The following is a 15413-nucleotide window of genomic DNA, read 5'->3' on the forward strand; positions in this document are numbered from 1 at the left end:
TGCCCTTGAGGTGAGCTCTCCAGCCTTGGAGGGAGGCGTCCGTGATCAGCGTTTGAGAAGGAGGTGCCTGATGAAAAGGAATCCCTACTTGCATATTCTCCTTCTTCATCTACCATGGGATGGATGCTCTTGCTGTGTTTGAGAGATTTATCTTGTCGTCCCAGTGAGCTGTTTGCTGATCCCATTGGTCCTTCAGATCCTGCTGCAAAGGACACATTCTCAGCCTGGCACTGGGGACCAGGAAAATGCAGGATGCCATCGACCCTAGCAGGGAAGCAATCTGACGAACTGATGGCATTTTCCTGCCCAAAATTTGTCTGCCTTTCTGTGTGATGGATAACTGTCTCTCCTCCGAAGGAAACACTTTTCCTACCTCGGAGTCTATCAGCGCTCTCAGATAATGGATTCTCTGTGTGGGTTGCAGAGTTGACTTTTTGAAATTCACATGAAGGCCCAGCCAGTGACAAAGCTCTAGGCATTGCAGAAAATGATTCCTCACGCTGTGGGGGGAGGGACCCTTCAACAGCCAGTCGTCCAGGTAAGGGTACACGAAGATGCCTCTGCGACATAGTGCGGCTGCCATCACTGCCATGCACTACGTGAACACTCGGGGAGCTGACTTCAACCCGAAGGGTAGCACTTTGAATTGGCAGTGGGACGATCCCACCAGGAATCTTAAATATTGCCTGTGATGTTGACTGACCGGAGCATGAAAGTAGGCATCTTGCAGATCCAGCGAACACATCCAATCTCCCTGCCTGAGATGTGGATATATTTGATGGGAGAGCCAACATGCGAAACTTCTCCTTTTTGATTGACTTGTTGAGTGTTCGCAGATCCAGAATGGGTTTGTATTCTGATTTTCGACCCTTCTTCTTTCCCAATAAGTATCTTGAGTAGACCCCTCGACCTTGTGTGATATTGGCACCTTCTCGATGGTTGATTTTCGCAGACGGGTGGCAACTTCGCTCTGCAATATCTTCATCTGTTGACACGATGATGGAACCGGAGGGATTGAGGGGGGATGGAGTCAATAATGTAGAGAGTACCCATTCTGCAGCATAGCTAACACCCACTAGTCCTTTGTGATAGCTCGCCACTCTTCGAGATGATTTGCAATACTTCCCCCCACTTAAGTGGTAAACAGCGAAGGGGGAAGTGGGCACTTATTGTTTGGTCGGCGTCTTAGCGGAGGTAGTGGACTGATGCTGGTTTCCTCTTCCTCCGGAGGAAAGCCGGCCTTGGTACTGAGACCTTTGCTGACCTTGCTGGTTCTGATGTTTCTGCCAATGAGGGGTTTGAACCCTCTGTTGGGAGGATCGTCGATCGTAAGGTCGGAAGTGTCTTCGGAACTCTTTTTTCTTTTCTAGACCCACGGCCTTTAGTGTGTCTAGCTCTGTCTTCATCTGGGACATTTCCTCATCTGTGTGCGCGCCGAATAAAGATGAACCAGAGAAGAGGAGATTGAGGATCCGAGACTGCCTTTCTGATTGAAGCGCTGTGAGACAATGCCAGGAAGCTCTCCTAGCGCATATCCCATGGGCATAGGAGTGAGCTGAAAGAGTAGCTCCATCGGCTGCGGCGCTGATCACTTGGTTCGCCACCAAGCTGCCTTCTTGCAAGATTTCTTCAAAATCTTTGCGATCTTCCTTGATCAACTTTTCCGTAAATCTTTGAAGGGAGTCCCACAAAGACCTGTCGTAGCGACCCAAATGAGCTGATGCACTTGAGATCTTGAGCATAGAGGCTGATGTGCCGCAGATCTTCCTCCCCCACGAATCCTGTGCTTTAATCTCCTTATCTGGTGGAACAGTAGAGGAGGAGGCAACTGAGTGAGTCTTTTTTGCCACAGCGATTATAACCGAATCTGGTGGGGGGTAAGATCTAAGCAATAAAGGGTCCTCCTCCAGTGGACGATATTTCTTTACAATTCTACCTGGCGCGGTCTTGACAGTCGCCGGCGTAAGGAAAATGTCCATGACCGGTTGGAGTAGCCCTGGCACCAATGGCAACAGAGGTCTAGATGCAGTCCTCTGGTGTAAAGTCTCAAAGATAACTGAAGACATGCTCTGCCGAGTCGGCATAGGGATGTTCAGTTTACTTGCCCCTCTGGAAAGCACATCCTGGAAAGTGCCAACATCATCCACCGGTGAGACCCTCGACCGTGGGCTGTCAGTAAGAGTCGGTGAGTAGTCTTTCTGTGACGAGTGTGTGGAAGAGGAGGAAGGCGCTGGAGATCTGTGCATTCTCCTCCCGCTTCTGGGTCTGGACCTCTTTCTGGAAGAGTGTGCAGGAGTGCGACTGAGATCTCCGCCTCTCGATGGAGTACGATCCCTGTCCACAGCCTCCACCAGTCGAGCCAACGGAGACCTGTGGAGGGGGCTGAAGTAGTGTTGAGCCCCTGTTGCTGGAGCTGTGGCCCAGTGATGCAGAGGCCGGTTCCATCTCGGTGACAGATGGATAGAAGGTGATCTTTGCCTTTCTTGTCCCTCAGGAGAGCGTGCAGGAGGAGATTTTCTTCACTCCATTTGTGCAGGCCTGTCCGCTGAATCAGGATGCCCAGTGGACAATGCACTGCTAGACGCAGAGATCAATACTTCCAGAGATCTGGATGACGATTATCTGTGAGGGGACCAGCAAGAACCTGTTCTCGACATCGGTAATGGTAACTGAGAAAGGCTTACTGGACGTGAGGACCCTCTAGATGCGGCCTCAACGTTCCTCTTGAACGACCCCTCTGGACAGACTGCCGCCTTGACGTCGATTGTTGCCCCGGTGACGGTGATGCTTGCCTCGACGTCGACCGTCTCCTCTTCGAAGGAGGACTCAGTCTCGAAGTCGATCGGTGCCTCGACATCGAAAGTCTGGCTGACGCCGACGGAGTAACTTGCTTTGACGTCAACTGCCTCTGCTCCGACGACTGGTGTCTTGACGTCGACCGTCAGTGTGCTGATGTCGACGGAGACTTCTGCTTCGACATCGGTGACTGAGTCTTGTGTCTCGGCGTCGAAGATCTCAACACCAATCTCGACGGAGACTTGTGCCTCAATGTCGATCACCGTCGAGGTGGCGACGAGGGAGTGATCTGTCTCGACGTCGAACGCCTAACCAGCGTCGACGGAGATTTGCTCCTCGACGTTGAACGTCGCCTGGTTGACGACAACGGTGGGCCATTTACCTTCGTCGACGTTGAGAGCGCCGTCTTCGACTTCGTAGAAGTGTGATGTGCCTGCACCACCGTAGTTTTTGACGACGACTGCTGCTTCGCCACCGGTAGCTTCGACACCGATCCCGACGCCGAAGGACAACAGGTCGGGACATTGCCTGTCGACGTCGACCGTGTTCTCTTTCTGTTGCCTCACTGGAGACCGACCTCTTACAGAGAGGCCATATAGTCGAATTCTCTTCCTGTCCTTGATGGTTCTTCTCGACAACTTCTTGCAGTGATGACAGTTGGCAGAAGAGTGAGAATCAGGTAGGCAGAGTATACACACAGAGTGTGTATCTCATCTAGCTTTCTTTCTGCCACAGGCAGGGCAAAGATCAAATAATGAAGGCATTTTTGACAGAATAAAACCTTTTCTGGAAATCCAAAAAGGTTTAACTTTTAACTCTAAAGCCAAAAGAAGTCGATTGAAAGCAAAAAAATGAACAAAAAAGCGACAATTTTTGACAGAAAAGTCAAAAAAGGAAGAGCTGTGAATCCAGGATCCTGTCTGAAGGAGCCGGAAAGTACAACTGTGCTAACAGTCACCCCTGAGGCATGATGAGAAGCAGTGGGTCATGGCTGCCTTAAAGGCATGGTGCCAGTTTTGTGTGCAAATGCTTTCAGTTTCTATGCTATTGGCTTACAATGCAGCCTGTAGGCTAACAATGTTTGCTTTTCTGCAGTCTTTTCATGAGCTTTACTCATTAAAAGTGGTACTTGCCCTCCTGTGTTTTTTATACATACATTATGTGTTTGCAAAAGCAGTTTATTTGTTATTGCATTGTTTGGCCTCCTAGATGGAGGCAGCATTGGTATGAGAAAAAATGATATATATCTGTATATATATGTTTTTCATTTATAATTTTTTTTATTTCCGGGGTTCCCGCACATGGGCGGGAATATTCAGTGCTTATGACTATTGATGAGGATTCCCCTGGAAGAGAACACATGCTTTACATAGACTCTAAAGCAGTGCTCTCCCAAAGCGGTGGTACTGTAAGATGTAATGGTATGGATGTGAAAGCGAGCCCAGAGAGCTGTAAATGCATTACGTAACAGATGATGTTTTGTAAAGTGGCATTGAATGGATTTATTTGTTTATTGCAGCAGTAATATATCCTGTAGTGTGTCTACGTGCTTCTTTGAGATGGTCATATATTCTGGTGGAAGATTGCGATAGCCAAATTCTATGACCTCAGGAGCCATATCACTAGGTTTAGTGTTTTTTGTGCCGGAATTCTCCATGGTTCTGAGTGAGAAGGTATGGCTTGTTGGGGAGCTTCTGGTGGGGAACCACAGATATCTAGTAGCGTTGTATACCATGGCTAGTGGCCCCATGTAGGGGCTACTAGTAGTAGTGTGAGAGATGTTTGCCTGATTTTCCAAACCAGAAAGGGAAGTAGAGGGAGAGGGGAAAAGTGCAGGCAAATATACCTGACCAATGCATCCATACAGCATTGTTCTTGGATAGTGGGAACCTGGAGGCAAAGTCTGGGCATTTTGCGTTTTCTGCTGTCGCAAACAGATCTATATGTAAAAGTAAGGAAGGAGGACTTGGGGGTGGAGTTTGCATTCATGGACTTGTTGCTACATCCTGCTCAGGAGGTCTGCAAAGGTGTTGTCTGTCCCTGATAGGTGTTCCGCTAACAGATGAATGTTGTGATGTAGAGCCCAACGTCAAATGGCCTGAGCTAGGGATGAGAGATGTAGAGTGTGTGTACCCCCCATCTGTTTTTGTAAATAGTACATTGTTGTTGTAGTGTCCATCCAGACTAGAATAACCTTGTCGATAAGGTGAGGTAGGAAGGCTTTCAAAGTTATGCGAACGTGTTGAATCTCTATGTAATTGATGTGGAGAGTCTGGTGCTTGGAATCTCAATGACCCTGGACTGTGAGGTCCTGTAAGTGTGCATCCCATCCTGTGAAAGATGCGTCATTTGTCAAAGGGATGTGCGGTAACAGGGTCCAGAAAAGGCCGCCCCTTTAAAAGGTTGCTGGTGTTCCACCACTGCAGAGAGTGATGAGCGCGGCGGTTTATCAACACTAGATCTTCTAAGTGACCCTGTGACTGAGACCAATTTTGTGCTAGGAATTCCTTAAACTGACGCATGTGAAGTCAAGCATGGGGTACTGTGAGGTTGCCCACTGACTGAAATCGGGATGTCAATGTCTAGATATTTTGAATTATTGTTGTATTGAGATTTGCTAATCCTAGCTTTATGTTTAGGTAGGCCCCCAGATATGGTTGTATTGGCTTAGGTTGAAGGTAACATTTTGTGAGATTGACAGTGAATCCCAGTTGATGAAGATCTATGGTAGCTTGTGTGTGCTGCTGGCATAGATGATGAGTACAGGCTTTGATGAGCCAGTCATCCAGATAAGAGAAAATGGATGTTTTGTTTGTGCAGTTGTGCTGCTTGGACTGCTAAACACTTTGTGAATACCCATGGTGCAATAGTGATGCAGAAGGGTAGGATTTGAATTAGTAATGTTTTCCTGCTAAAAACTGGAGGTATTTGAGATGAGCTCGGTGCATTGGAATATGGAAATATGTATCTTTTAGCTCGAAAGCTGTGAGAAAGTCACCTTGTTGGAGTGGGATCTTGGAGTGTGACCATATGAAAGTGCTCTGACAGATTGCAGTGGTTTGGGAGCCTTAGATCTAGAACAGGCAGTAGTCGTGTTCTTTTTGGGGATTAGGGGGAATACTTCTAATCCTTGATGGTGTAGAGGGACGGGTTCTATAGCTCCTTTGAGAAGAATAGTTTGAACTTCCTGTTTGAGCTGGGTTTGATGTTCCGGTGATAACCTTTTGGTGCGATGTGGTATGTTGGGAGGTGTGGTAATGTGCTCCATACAATAGTCATGGTGGATAATGTCCAACACCCACTGGTCGGATGGAAATGACTGCCATTTGGGTAGAAACTGTTGTAGACACCCCCATAGGTGTTATGTAGTCAGAGGGAAGGTGAGGGAGTCACTGTTTGTTAGCAGGTGTTCCCCCGCGTGGAGAAGTACCTTTGCCTCTACCCTGCCCCATAGAAGCCACTGTAGTAACAGGGGGAGAAATACCAACTATGGCCTTGTTGGTATGAGGTGGAGGCTTCCGGAGGTGTCATTTTTGGAGCCTCCACGACAGCTGGAGCAGCGAAAGTAGCCTTGAGGTGATGGTGTCTGAAGGGCTCCCATGGCCTTCGCCATTTGTATCCTTTTTTATTTTTTCTAGGGCCTCATCAACCTATGGCCCAAAAAGGTGCTCTTTGTCAAAAGGGACATTTAAGAGGCTTTGCTGGACTCTGGCTTAAAGCCTGAAATACATCATAGTAGGTTGCTTGTATTGATTCATCATGCCACTGTGCCGGTTGATTCTAGGGCACATCTGATACGAGTGTCGGAGATAAGTTTTCCCTCTGTTCTTGGCCCCTTTCTCTGTTCTCATTTGGCAGCTGTGGGAGGAGATGCACTATCTCATCCCAGTGAGCACGGTCGTCCTTGGCCAGCAAACCCTGTGAAGTTGGTGATACGCTAGTGGTTCACTGATTGGACAACTACTCTCTTTCCTGCTGTGTCTATACGTTTGCTCTCCTTGTTAGGAAAGGGGCACATCCCCCCTTGCTTGTGAGTTTGCTTTTTTACGAGCACTGGTGACTACCAATAAGTCTGTGGGACCTGTCTTCTGATAGAAATAGGGTCTGAAGGAGAGGATTTATACTTTTTTCAACCCTTGGTGTTAGGATACAGGTCCAACAGGGTCTTTGAAGAGGTCATCGGTGTGGAGCATCATCCCTTTCAACACAAGTAGAAATTGTGTACTCCTGTATGTTGTTGACAAAGTTTCAAAAAGATAATCCTCCTCTAGAGGTTCTTTGTGCAATTCAACCTCATGGAATACAGTGGCCCAGCCTATTGACTCCTAGTTCTGTTGTGGTAGAATCAGCAGGAGGTGATGGGCATGCTGGGTAAAAATCAGGGTCAGTGTCCCCCGGAGGGTCTATGTTATATGCTTTCCAGGGGTCATCTTGTGGTGGTGTACCAAAAGTGTCATACCCATATCTTGTCCCCCTGTGCCATCACCGGGGAATCCCTGAGGTAATATGTCTCGTGATCCTCAACAGACTCTGGTGGAGAAGGTGAGTCGGGTGGTGAGGGTGGAGGAAATGGTAGAAGGGTGGTAGCCTTGTCCATCTTTTTTTTCTTTGGTGGAATAGGCAGGTCAATAGCCTCTTCAAAAGACAATTGTATTTTAGATTGTGGTGTTGGAGCCAGAAGCTTTCCGAGATTGAGTCCAGTTTGTAATTTTATCTGGATTGGCCTCTGTTTGGCGTGCAATTTCTCCTGAAATTTGTGTAGAATGGGTTTGACCGGAGCATCAGTCTTTTTGGGTGCTGGCTTGGAAGCTTTCCGTTCGGTGCCATGTTTGCCCTTCAGAGCCAAAATTTCACTTGGAGCCAAAGAGAAAGATTTGGAAGATCAGCTCAGTACCGATGGGCGGGTAGGTGCTGAGGGTGTCAATGCTGAAAGCTTCAGGCTGATGTTTCGGAGCCAAGGGTTGGGCTTCCGAGTCAGTTGTTCATTGTCGACCATGGCCATGAGGCAGCAGAGGTCCAAATACCTCTTTTTTAATGTTTTTTTTTTTTTTTAAAGAGGTGTTGGGTGTTTTTTATGGTGTTCTACCAAGGGCTATGGGGCAGGGGGCACAGTACTCACTACTTTGACCTCAGTTGTGGTTTCCGTGATTTCGTAGTCCTGGTCATACTCTGGTTCCGAATTGTCTTCGACAGAGAATGCTTACTCCTCTGCTATGGAAGCCTGTGGGTGTTCTTCTCCAATGTCTTCGTGGCCAAAGAAGTCGGGAGTGTCATCACTGGCCCTCTGCTGCATTTCGAGCTGAAGTGCTCTTCAATCCTTTAAAGTGCCTTTAGAGCTCAACAGGCCTAGCAATCCGCTTCCCTATGTTCCTGTGACAAACACAGGTTACATACCTTATGGGAGTCAGTCCGTGAGTATTCATGTGGTAGCGGTGACCGAAACGTTAAGACGCCCGTTCAATCACCAGGAAAGCCGTTTGTGGAGGACCTGGTGGAGAGTAATTCTGAAGGCCCCGAAGGGCGAGGCCCTAGAGGGGCTGCAGTAGAAGTGCGTCGATCCAACAAGCGATTGTCCCTCGAGTGTTAACGCAATCGAAAATAATACCAGCGGGGTTAGAGTGGATTGGGAACTGAAAACAGATTAGTATTGTCTCGACCTGGAGCACAAGCACTCATGTCCGATCCTGATAGTGGAAAAAAAAACATTCTAACAATGGAGTCTATGCCCATGCAGATTATCACTAAGAGGAGGAGCCACTCGATCTCATGACTCAGACTTCTTCAGAGAAAAACTGCTTGCAACACATCCGAATCCAACACTAGATGGCAGGAGTATGCAAGGCATGTTTATCTACAGCTGTAAATGCCCAAACATATGGATACTTTAACATTTAAATGAGTTGTATTCTGCTTTATGGATCCAGCTTCCAAAAAACAAGTGTAGTAGAGTGGCAGGGCATAGAATAGAGAGTCGTACAGTGGCAGATAATAGTAGAGTGTTGTAGAGTGGAGTTGCATAGAATGGGGTACAGTGGAGCGCCACGGAGTGGAGTGTTGTACTGTGGTGTAGAGTAGTGTGGCTTAGCGTAGAGTGGAGGAAATGGTCAGAGTGAAGTGCCGTGACAGAGTGGAGAGTGACATGGAGTTGAGTGAAGTGGCATAGCAAAGAGTTGAGTAAAGTGTCATAAATTGGAGTGGCGTGTCGTACAGTGGAATGGGGAGTTGTAGTGTGCCGAAAAGTGTTGTCGAGTGAAGTGTCAGAGTGGAGTAGAGTATTGTAGATTGGACTGGAGTAGAATGTGGTAGAGTCGAGCGGCAGAGTGGAGTAGTGTGTTGTAGAGTAAAGTGGAGTAAAGTGCAGTGGAGTAGCATATAGTGAGCAGCGTAGAGTGTTGTAGAGAGGAGTAAAGTGGCAAAGAGTGGAGTAGAGTCTTCTACAGTGGCACAGAGTAGTTTGGAGTGGAGAGGTATACAGTGGAGTGTCAAACAGTAGAGTGTCGTACGGAGGCGCAGAGTGGAGTAAAGTATGGTATAGTGCAGTAGCGTATCAGAGTAGAGTGGCATGGATTGGAGTAGAGAGAAGCAAAGTGTGAGTGGCGTGTCGTGGAGTGGAGTAGCAAGCGGTAGAGTGTTGGAAAGTTTCTGAGTAGTGGTGTACAGTGTCGTGGCAGAGTGGAGAAGAGTGGAGTGGAGTTGAGTGTAGTGTCATGTTGTAGTGTGTAGTGGCATGTAGCGTAGAGTGGTGTGCCTTGTCAGAGTCATGTCTTACACACGTAATCTTGCAGTGAAGTACAGTGGAATAGCATAGAGTGGAGTGGCATGTCGTAGATGGAGTGGCATGGATTAGAGTAGAGTGGCATGTCGTCCTGTGTCTTACAATGGAGTGGCGTTGAGTGGATTAGAATGAAGTGCCGTAGGGTGGAAAATGAATGAAGTGCAATAGTGTAGAGATGGAGTGGCATTAAGTAGAGTTCTGTAAAATGGAGTGGAGTACAGTGGGGTGGAATGGCATAGAATGTTTTACAGTCCAGTGGCATAGAGTGGCGCGGAGTAGTTTGTCAGAGTAGAGTGTAGTAAAGTTGCGTACAGTGTCGTAGAGTGGAGAAGATTGTCGCATAGAGTGGAGTACAGTGTTGCACAGTGGCACAGAGTGGAGTAAAGTGTGGTAGAGTAAAGGGGTGAAGAGTGTCGTGGAGTGTCAGAGCAGAGTGGAGAAGAAAAAAAGTGACGCGGAGTGTCGTACAGAACCATGACATACAGTTTCGTGGTGTAGAGTGAAATAGTGTACAGTAGTGTGAAGTGGAGTAGAGTGCTATACAGCGGAATGGCGTGTCGTAGAGTGCAGAAGAGTGGAGTGGCAGAGTGTTGTGGTGTGTCAGTAGAGTGGAGTGGCATAGATGGAGTTGTCGTAGAGTGGAGTGGAGTGTGGTAGAGTGGAGTGTCATGGTGGAATAAAGGGGGTATTGTATGGAAGAGCAAGGTAGTGTGTCGTAGACAGAAAAGGAGTGGCATAGAGTGGAGTGGCATAACAGATTATTCTGACAGAGTGGCGTGCAGTGGGATGGTGTAGAGTGGCATAGAGTAGAGCAGAGAGCCATGTCAGAGTGGTGTGTCATACAGTGGAGTGGCATACAGTTGAATAGTGTGGAGTGGAGTTGCGGAGACTGAAGTGGCGTAGAGTAGAGTGAAGTGGACTACAGTTGCGTAGAGTAGACTGGAGTGGAGTTGAATGGACTGGCATGTTGTAGAGCAGAGTGAAGTGTTGTGTGGTAGAGTGCCATGAAGGACAGTGCCCTACACTGTACCGGCATTGAGGGAAGTAGGGTCTTGTACAGGGACATAGAGTGGAGCACAGTGTTGTAGAGTGGAGTGTACAGTCATACAGTGGAGTGGAGTGTCAAAGTGGTGTAGAGTGGAGCAAAGTGTGGTACAGTGGAGTAGCATGTCAGAGTAGAGTAGCATGAGGTGGACTAGAGTGGAGCAGCATAGAGTGGAGTAAAGTGTCAGAGTGGAGTGGCGTACATTGTCACGGCATAGAATGGAGTGTCATGGCACAGAGTGGAGTGTCATGGCGTAGAGTGGTGTGGCATGGAGTGATTGTGTGTCGTTGAGTGGAGCATTGTGTCAGAGTGGCTTGTCATGCAATGTCTTACAGTGGAGCAGAGTGGAATAGCGTAGAGCGGAGTGGATTAGAGTGCAATGGCATGCCTTAGAGTGTCAGTTCAGGGTGGCATGTCGTACATGTCTTACAATGGAGTGGCATAGAGTGGAAAAGTGTGGGGTGCGATAGTGTGGAGTGGCATAGAGTATAGCAGAGTGGAGTGATATTGAATGTTGTACAGTCCAGTGGCATAGAGTGGCGCACAGTGGAGTAGAAGTAGCATGCAAGAGTGGAGTAAAGTTGCATACAGTGCCGTGGAGTGTCACAGATAGAAATAGTGTAGTAGAGTGTTGTACAGTGGCACAGAGTGTTGTAGAGTACAGTGTGGAGTAACCAGTGTTAGAGTGAAGGGGTGAATAGTGTCGTAGAGTGGAGCAGAAAAGAGTGGTGCAGAGTGGAGTGTCATACAGTGGTGCGTCGTATAGTCATGTCACACAGTGTTGTGGCATAGAGTGTTATAGCATAGAGTGGAACAATGTAGAGTGGAGTAAAGTGGAGAAGAGTGCTATAGAGTGGAATGGCGTGGGGTAGGATGGAGTTGCAGAGTGGCGTAGAGTCGAGTTGAGTGCCGCAGAGTGGAGTAGTATGTTAAAGTAGAGTGAAGTAAAGTGGAGTGGCAGATGGAGTTGTGTAGAAAATCACAGAGTGGAATAGAGTTTTGTAGAGTGGAGTGTCAGAGTGGAGTAGAGTGAAGGGGCATAGAGTGAAGTAGAGTAGTGTGTGGCATAGAGGAGTAATGTATGGTAAATTGGAGAGGAGTGGAGTGTCGTATTGTAGATTATTGCGGCATACAGTGGAGTGACAGAGTGGAGTGGCTTGGAGTGGAGTACAGTAGTGTGGAGTGGAGTACAGTGGAATGGAATGGCATACAGCAGAGTGGAGAGCCATGTCTGAGTGGTGTGGCGTACAGTGCTGCGGCGCACAGTGGGACGGTGTACACTGGCGTGGAGTGGAATAGAATGGAGTGGCGGAGAGTGGAGTGACGTAGAGTTGACTGGAGTGGCAGAGGTTAGACTGGAGTGGCAGAGGTTAGACTGGAGTGGCAGAGGTTAGACTGGAGTGGCAGAGGTTAGACTGGATTTGCATGGAGTAGACAAGAGTTGCGTAGAGTAGACTAGAGTTGCGTAGAGTAGACTAGAGTTGCGTAGAGTAGACTAGAGTTGCGTAGAGTAGACTAGAGTTGCGTAGAGTAGACTAGAGTTGCGTAGAGTAGACTAGAGTTGCGTAGAGTAGACTAGAGTTACGTAGAGTAGACTAGAGTTACGTAGAGTAGACTAGAGTTACGTAGAGTAGACTAGAGTTACGTAGAGTAGACTAGAGTTACGTAGAGTAGACTAGAGTTACGTAGAGTAGACTAGAGTTACGTAGAGTAGACTAGAGTTACGTAGAGTAGACTAGAGTTACGTAGAGTAGAGTGGAGCTGAATGGAGTGGAATGTCGTAAAGTGAAGTGTTGTGTCAGAGTGTCATGTCGTACAGTGTCTTACACTGGAGTGGCAGAGTAGAGTTTTGTACAGTGGCGTAGAGTGTTGTAGATTGGAGTATAGGGGCATACAGTGGAGTGGAGTTTTGTAGAGTGGAGCAGCATAGAGGGGAGTGTCATACATGTTGTACAGTGGCGTAGCATATCAGAGTAGAGTGGCATGGAGTGGACTAGCATAGAGTTTTTAAAAATGTCAGAGTGGAGTGACACGTCGTAGAGTGGAGTAGCAAGCTGTAGAGTGTCAGAGCGGAGTGGCGTACTGTTGCAGCGTAGAGTTGAGTGTTGTGGCGTAGAGGGAAGTGGCATTGAGCGGAGTTGCATGTTGCACATAGAATGGAGTGGCATGTCATACAGTGGAGTAGAGTGGAGTGCCCTGCCTTAGAGTAGTGGTGTGTCAGAGTATCAGGTCATAATGTATTACAGTGGAGTGGAGCAGAATCAAGTGGCGAACAATGGGAAAGCGTGGAGTACAACAGCGCAGAGTGGAGTGGCGTAGAGTGCAGTGGCTTAGAGTGGAGAGGGGTAGAGCGGAGTGTGGCAGAGTGGAATGGCATAGAATGTTGTACAGTTCAGTGGCCTAGAGTAGCTCAGAGTGGAATAGTGGAGAAGAGTAGTGTGTCAGAGTAGAGTGGAGTAAAGTTGTGTACAGTTTTGAGGAGCAGAGGGTAGTAGAGAGGCAGAGTGGAGAAGGGTAACGTAAATTGGTATAGAATGGAGTAGAGTGTTGTAGAGTGCAATGTTGTAGAGTGAAGGGGTGAAGAGTGGCGCAGAGAGGAGTATTGTAGAGTGTAGTGGCACACACAGTCGTAGAGTAGAGTGCTGTGAAGTGTCGTGTGGTAGAATCGAGTGGCAGAGTAATGTGCAGTGACAGTGTGGGGTAGTAGGTCAGGAGGACTTGCATAGAGGGAGTTGCGAAGAGTGTCGCTTTGAGTAGAGTGTTGTAAAGTGGAGTGTTAGAGCGGAGTAGAGTAGAGTGGAGTGCTGTATCAGAGTATTGTGGCATAGAGTGGAGTGATGTACAGTGGAGTGGGGTACAGTGGAGTGGCGCAGAGTGGGAAAGCGTACAGTGGAATAACTTGGAGTGGTGTAGAGTGGAGTGGTGTAGAGTGGAGTGGCGTGGAGTGTAGTGGCCTGTCGTAGAGTAGAGTGGAGAGCTGTGTCAGAGTGGCACGTCACTAAGTGTGTTTCAGTGGAGTGGCGTAGAGTGTGGTACATCGGAGTAGCATAGAGTGTCAGAGTTGAGTGGCTTAGAGGGTAGCGGTGCAGAGTGGAGTAGTAGACTAGAGACATGTGACAGAGGATTGGAGTAAAGTGGGGGAGTGGCATAGAGGAAGTTGTGTAGTGTCAGAGTGGAGTATTGTGTCAAAGCGTGTATCAGGGTATTTTAGAGTGGCATGGCATACAGTGTAGTAGAGTGTGGTAGAGTGGAGGGGTGTAGATTTTCAGAGTGCATTTGTGTCATAGATCGGAGTTGAGTGGTATAGAATGGAGTGACAGAGTGGAGTGTTGTGGAGTATCGTATTGTAAAGTTTTGTGGCATGAAGTGGAGTGTCATACTTAAGAGTGAAGGGGCATTGAGTGGAGTGGCGTATCGCAGCATAGAGTGGAGCGTCAAAAAATATCTTACAGTGGAGTAGAGTGGGGTGTCGTAGAGAGGAGTGGAGTGTCATAAAGTGAAGTGGCATGCCTTAGTGTAGAGTGTTGGTTTCTGAGTGGCATGTCATACAGTGAAATCCACCAATAAAGTAACTAGCTGTCATTTACGCCCTGAAATGGGAGTTGCTTTTTAAGATTTCCTTGAGGAAAAAATCATGGAGCAGTAAAGGAGTCTCAACCGGATCTTCAAATTGGATGACTGTCTTTATTGTGCAATGAGGTAAATGAGGTGGATCTGACGATGTGATAATTTTCAAATACACAAAAGGAGTTAAAAGTCTTCTCTCTGTGTCATTGTAGGAGGGGACCAAGGTTGTATGTCTGGTGAAGGTCAGAGTGTAATGACTGAATGGCTCACAGATAGTGATTAAGATTAGTCAGCAGGAGAGACGGACAGAGAATAAGACATCTTCTGTCTGATTGACGTCAAAACAGTCAACCTGATTCTTATTTTTTTCACCAACATTAGTATGTATGTCATCATGAAATCTAGTGTTTTTGCTGTCAATGGTGAATGCTTCACCATCGGTGTTTGTCTTACTGCAAATGCTAGAGATCTCGTTGTCAACTGTGTAACAGTCGCTGATGACCATGGTTGGTGCTTTGTTGTTGATGGCAAGGATGGCTTCCTCAATATCGACCTAGAATGTCTTTCTGTCAACTAGCGCAGACAGAGTGGTCCTTCAACGGTGAATAAGTCGGCCCCAATGCTCTTGACAGGGACGTCAACATCTTTAACGTCATTCTTCTATGGTGATGAGAATGGTGGTGGGGTCTTTCTCTGTCACTTGATTTTTACTCCCTGGATCTCTGTCCATGGGAGTCCTTGTCAAAGGGAGGCAGGCTTGTTGAGGCAAGCTGTGAGGCTGATAATTCTTGCCTTCTTCCTTTCTTTCTCCACTCTCATTTTTAAACATGTCTTTCAGTCTAACACCCTCTATGTCCATTACAATTCTTTGACTTTATTTCTTTTTAAACAAAGGTCACATTCCTTGAGTGTGAGCGGCAGGCAGACTACGCGAAGCTGTGAGCATAGCAACGGTTTTATTTTTCTCTCACATGAGGGACATTTTGTGAAAAGAGTGGGTATTCCGACTACAAAAAAGATCAGCCAGTATGTGTTTGAAATTGGTGCCCTCAAAAGCAGATGTTCCTAGATGTAAAGTAAAACAGTACAAATGTAATTTCCTGATAGGAAAAATTAAGATATTTGAGATGTTAAATCCACACAGGTAATCAGCGAGCCGGAAAAAAGAACTGGCTCTGTTAGGCAATGCATTAAGAGATGGGATGCCTCTTCTTAGCGTGCAATGTAAGC

At 47.4% G+C, this 15413-nt stretch overlaps 1 protein-coding gene across 4 annotated transcripts in view; it reads right to left on the reverse strand.

Annotated features, from left to right (window-relative positions):
- HMGXB3 (HMG-box containing 3) overlaps positions 1–15413 on the reverse strand; it is a 519976-nt gene that overhangs the window by 236617 nt on the left and 267946 nt on the right. The window lies entirely within an intron of this gene.

Source organism: Triturus cristatus, chromosome 7, assembly GCF_964204655.1.
Source record: "Triturus cristatus chromosome 7, aTriCri1.1, whole genome shotgun sequence".
NCBI classification, from domain to species: domain Eukaryota; kingdom Metazoa; phylum Chordata; class Amphibia; order Caudata; family Salamandridae; genus Triturus; species Triturus cristatus.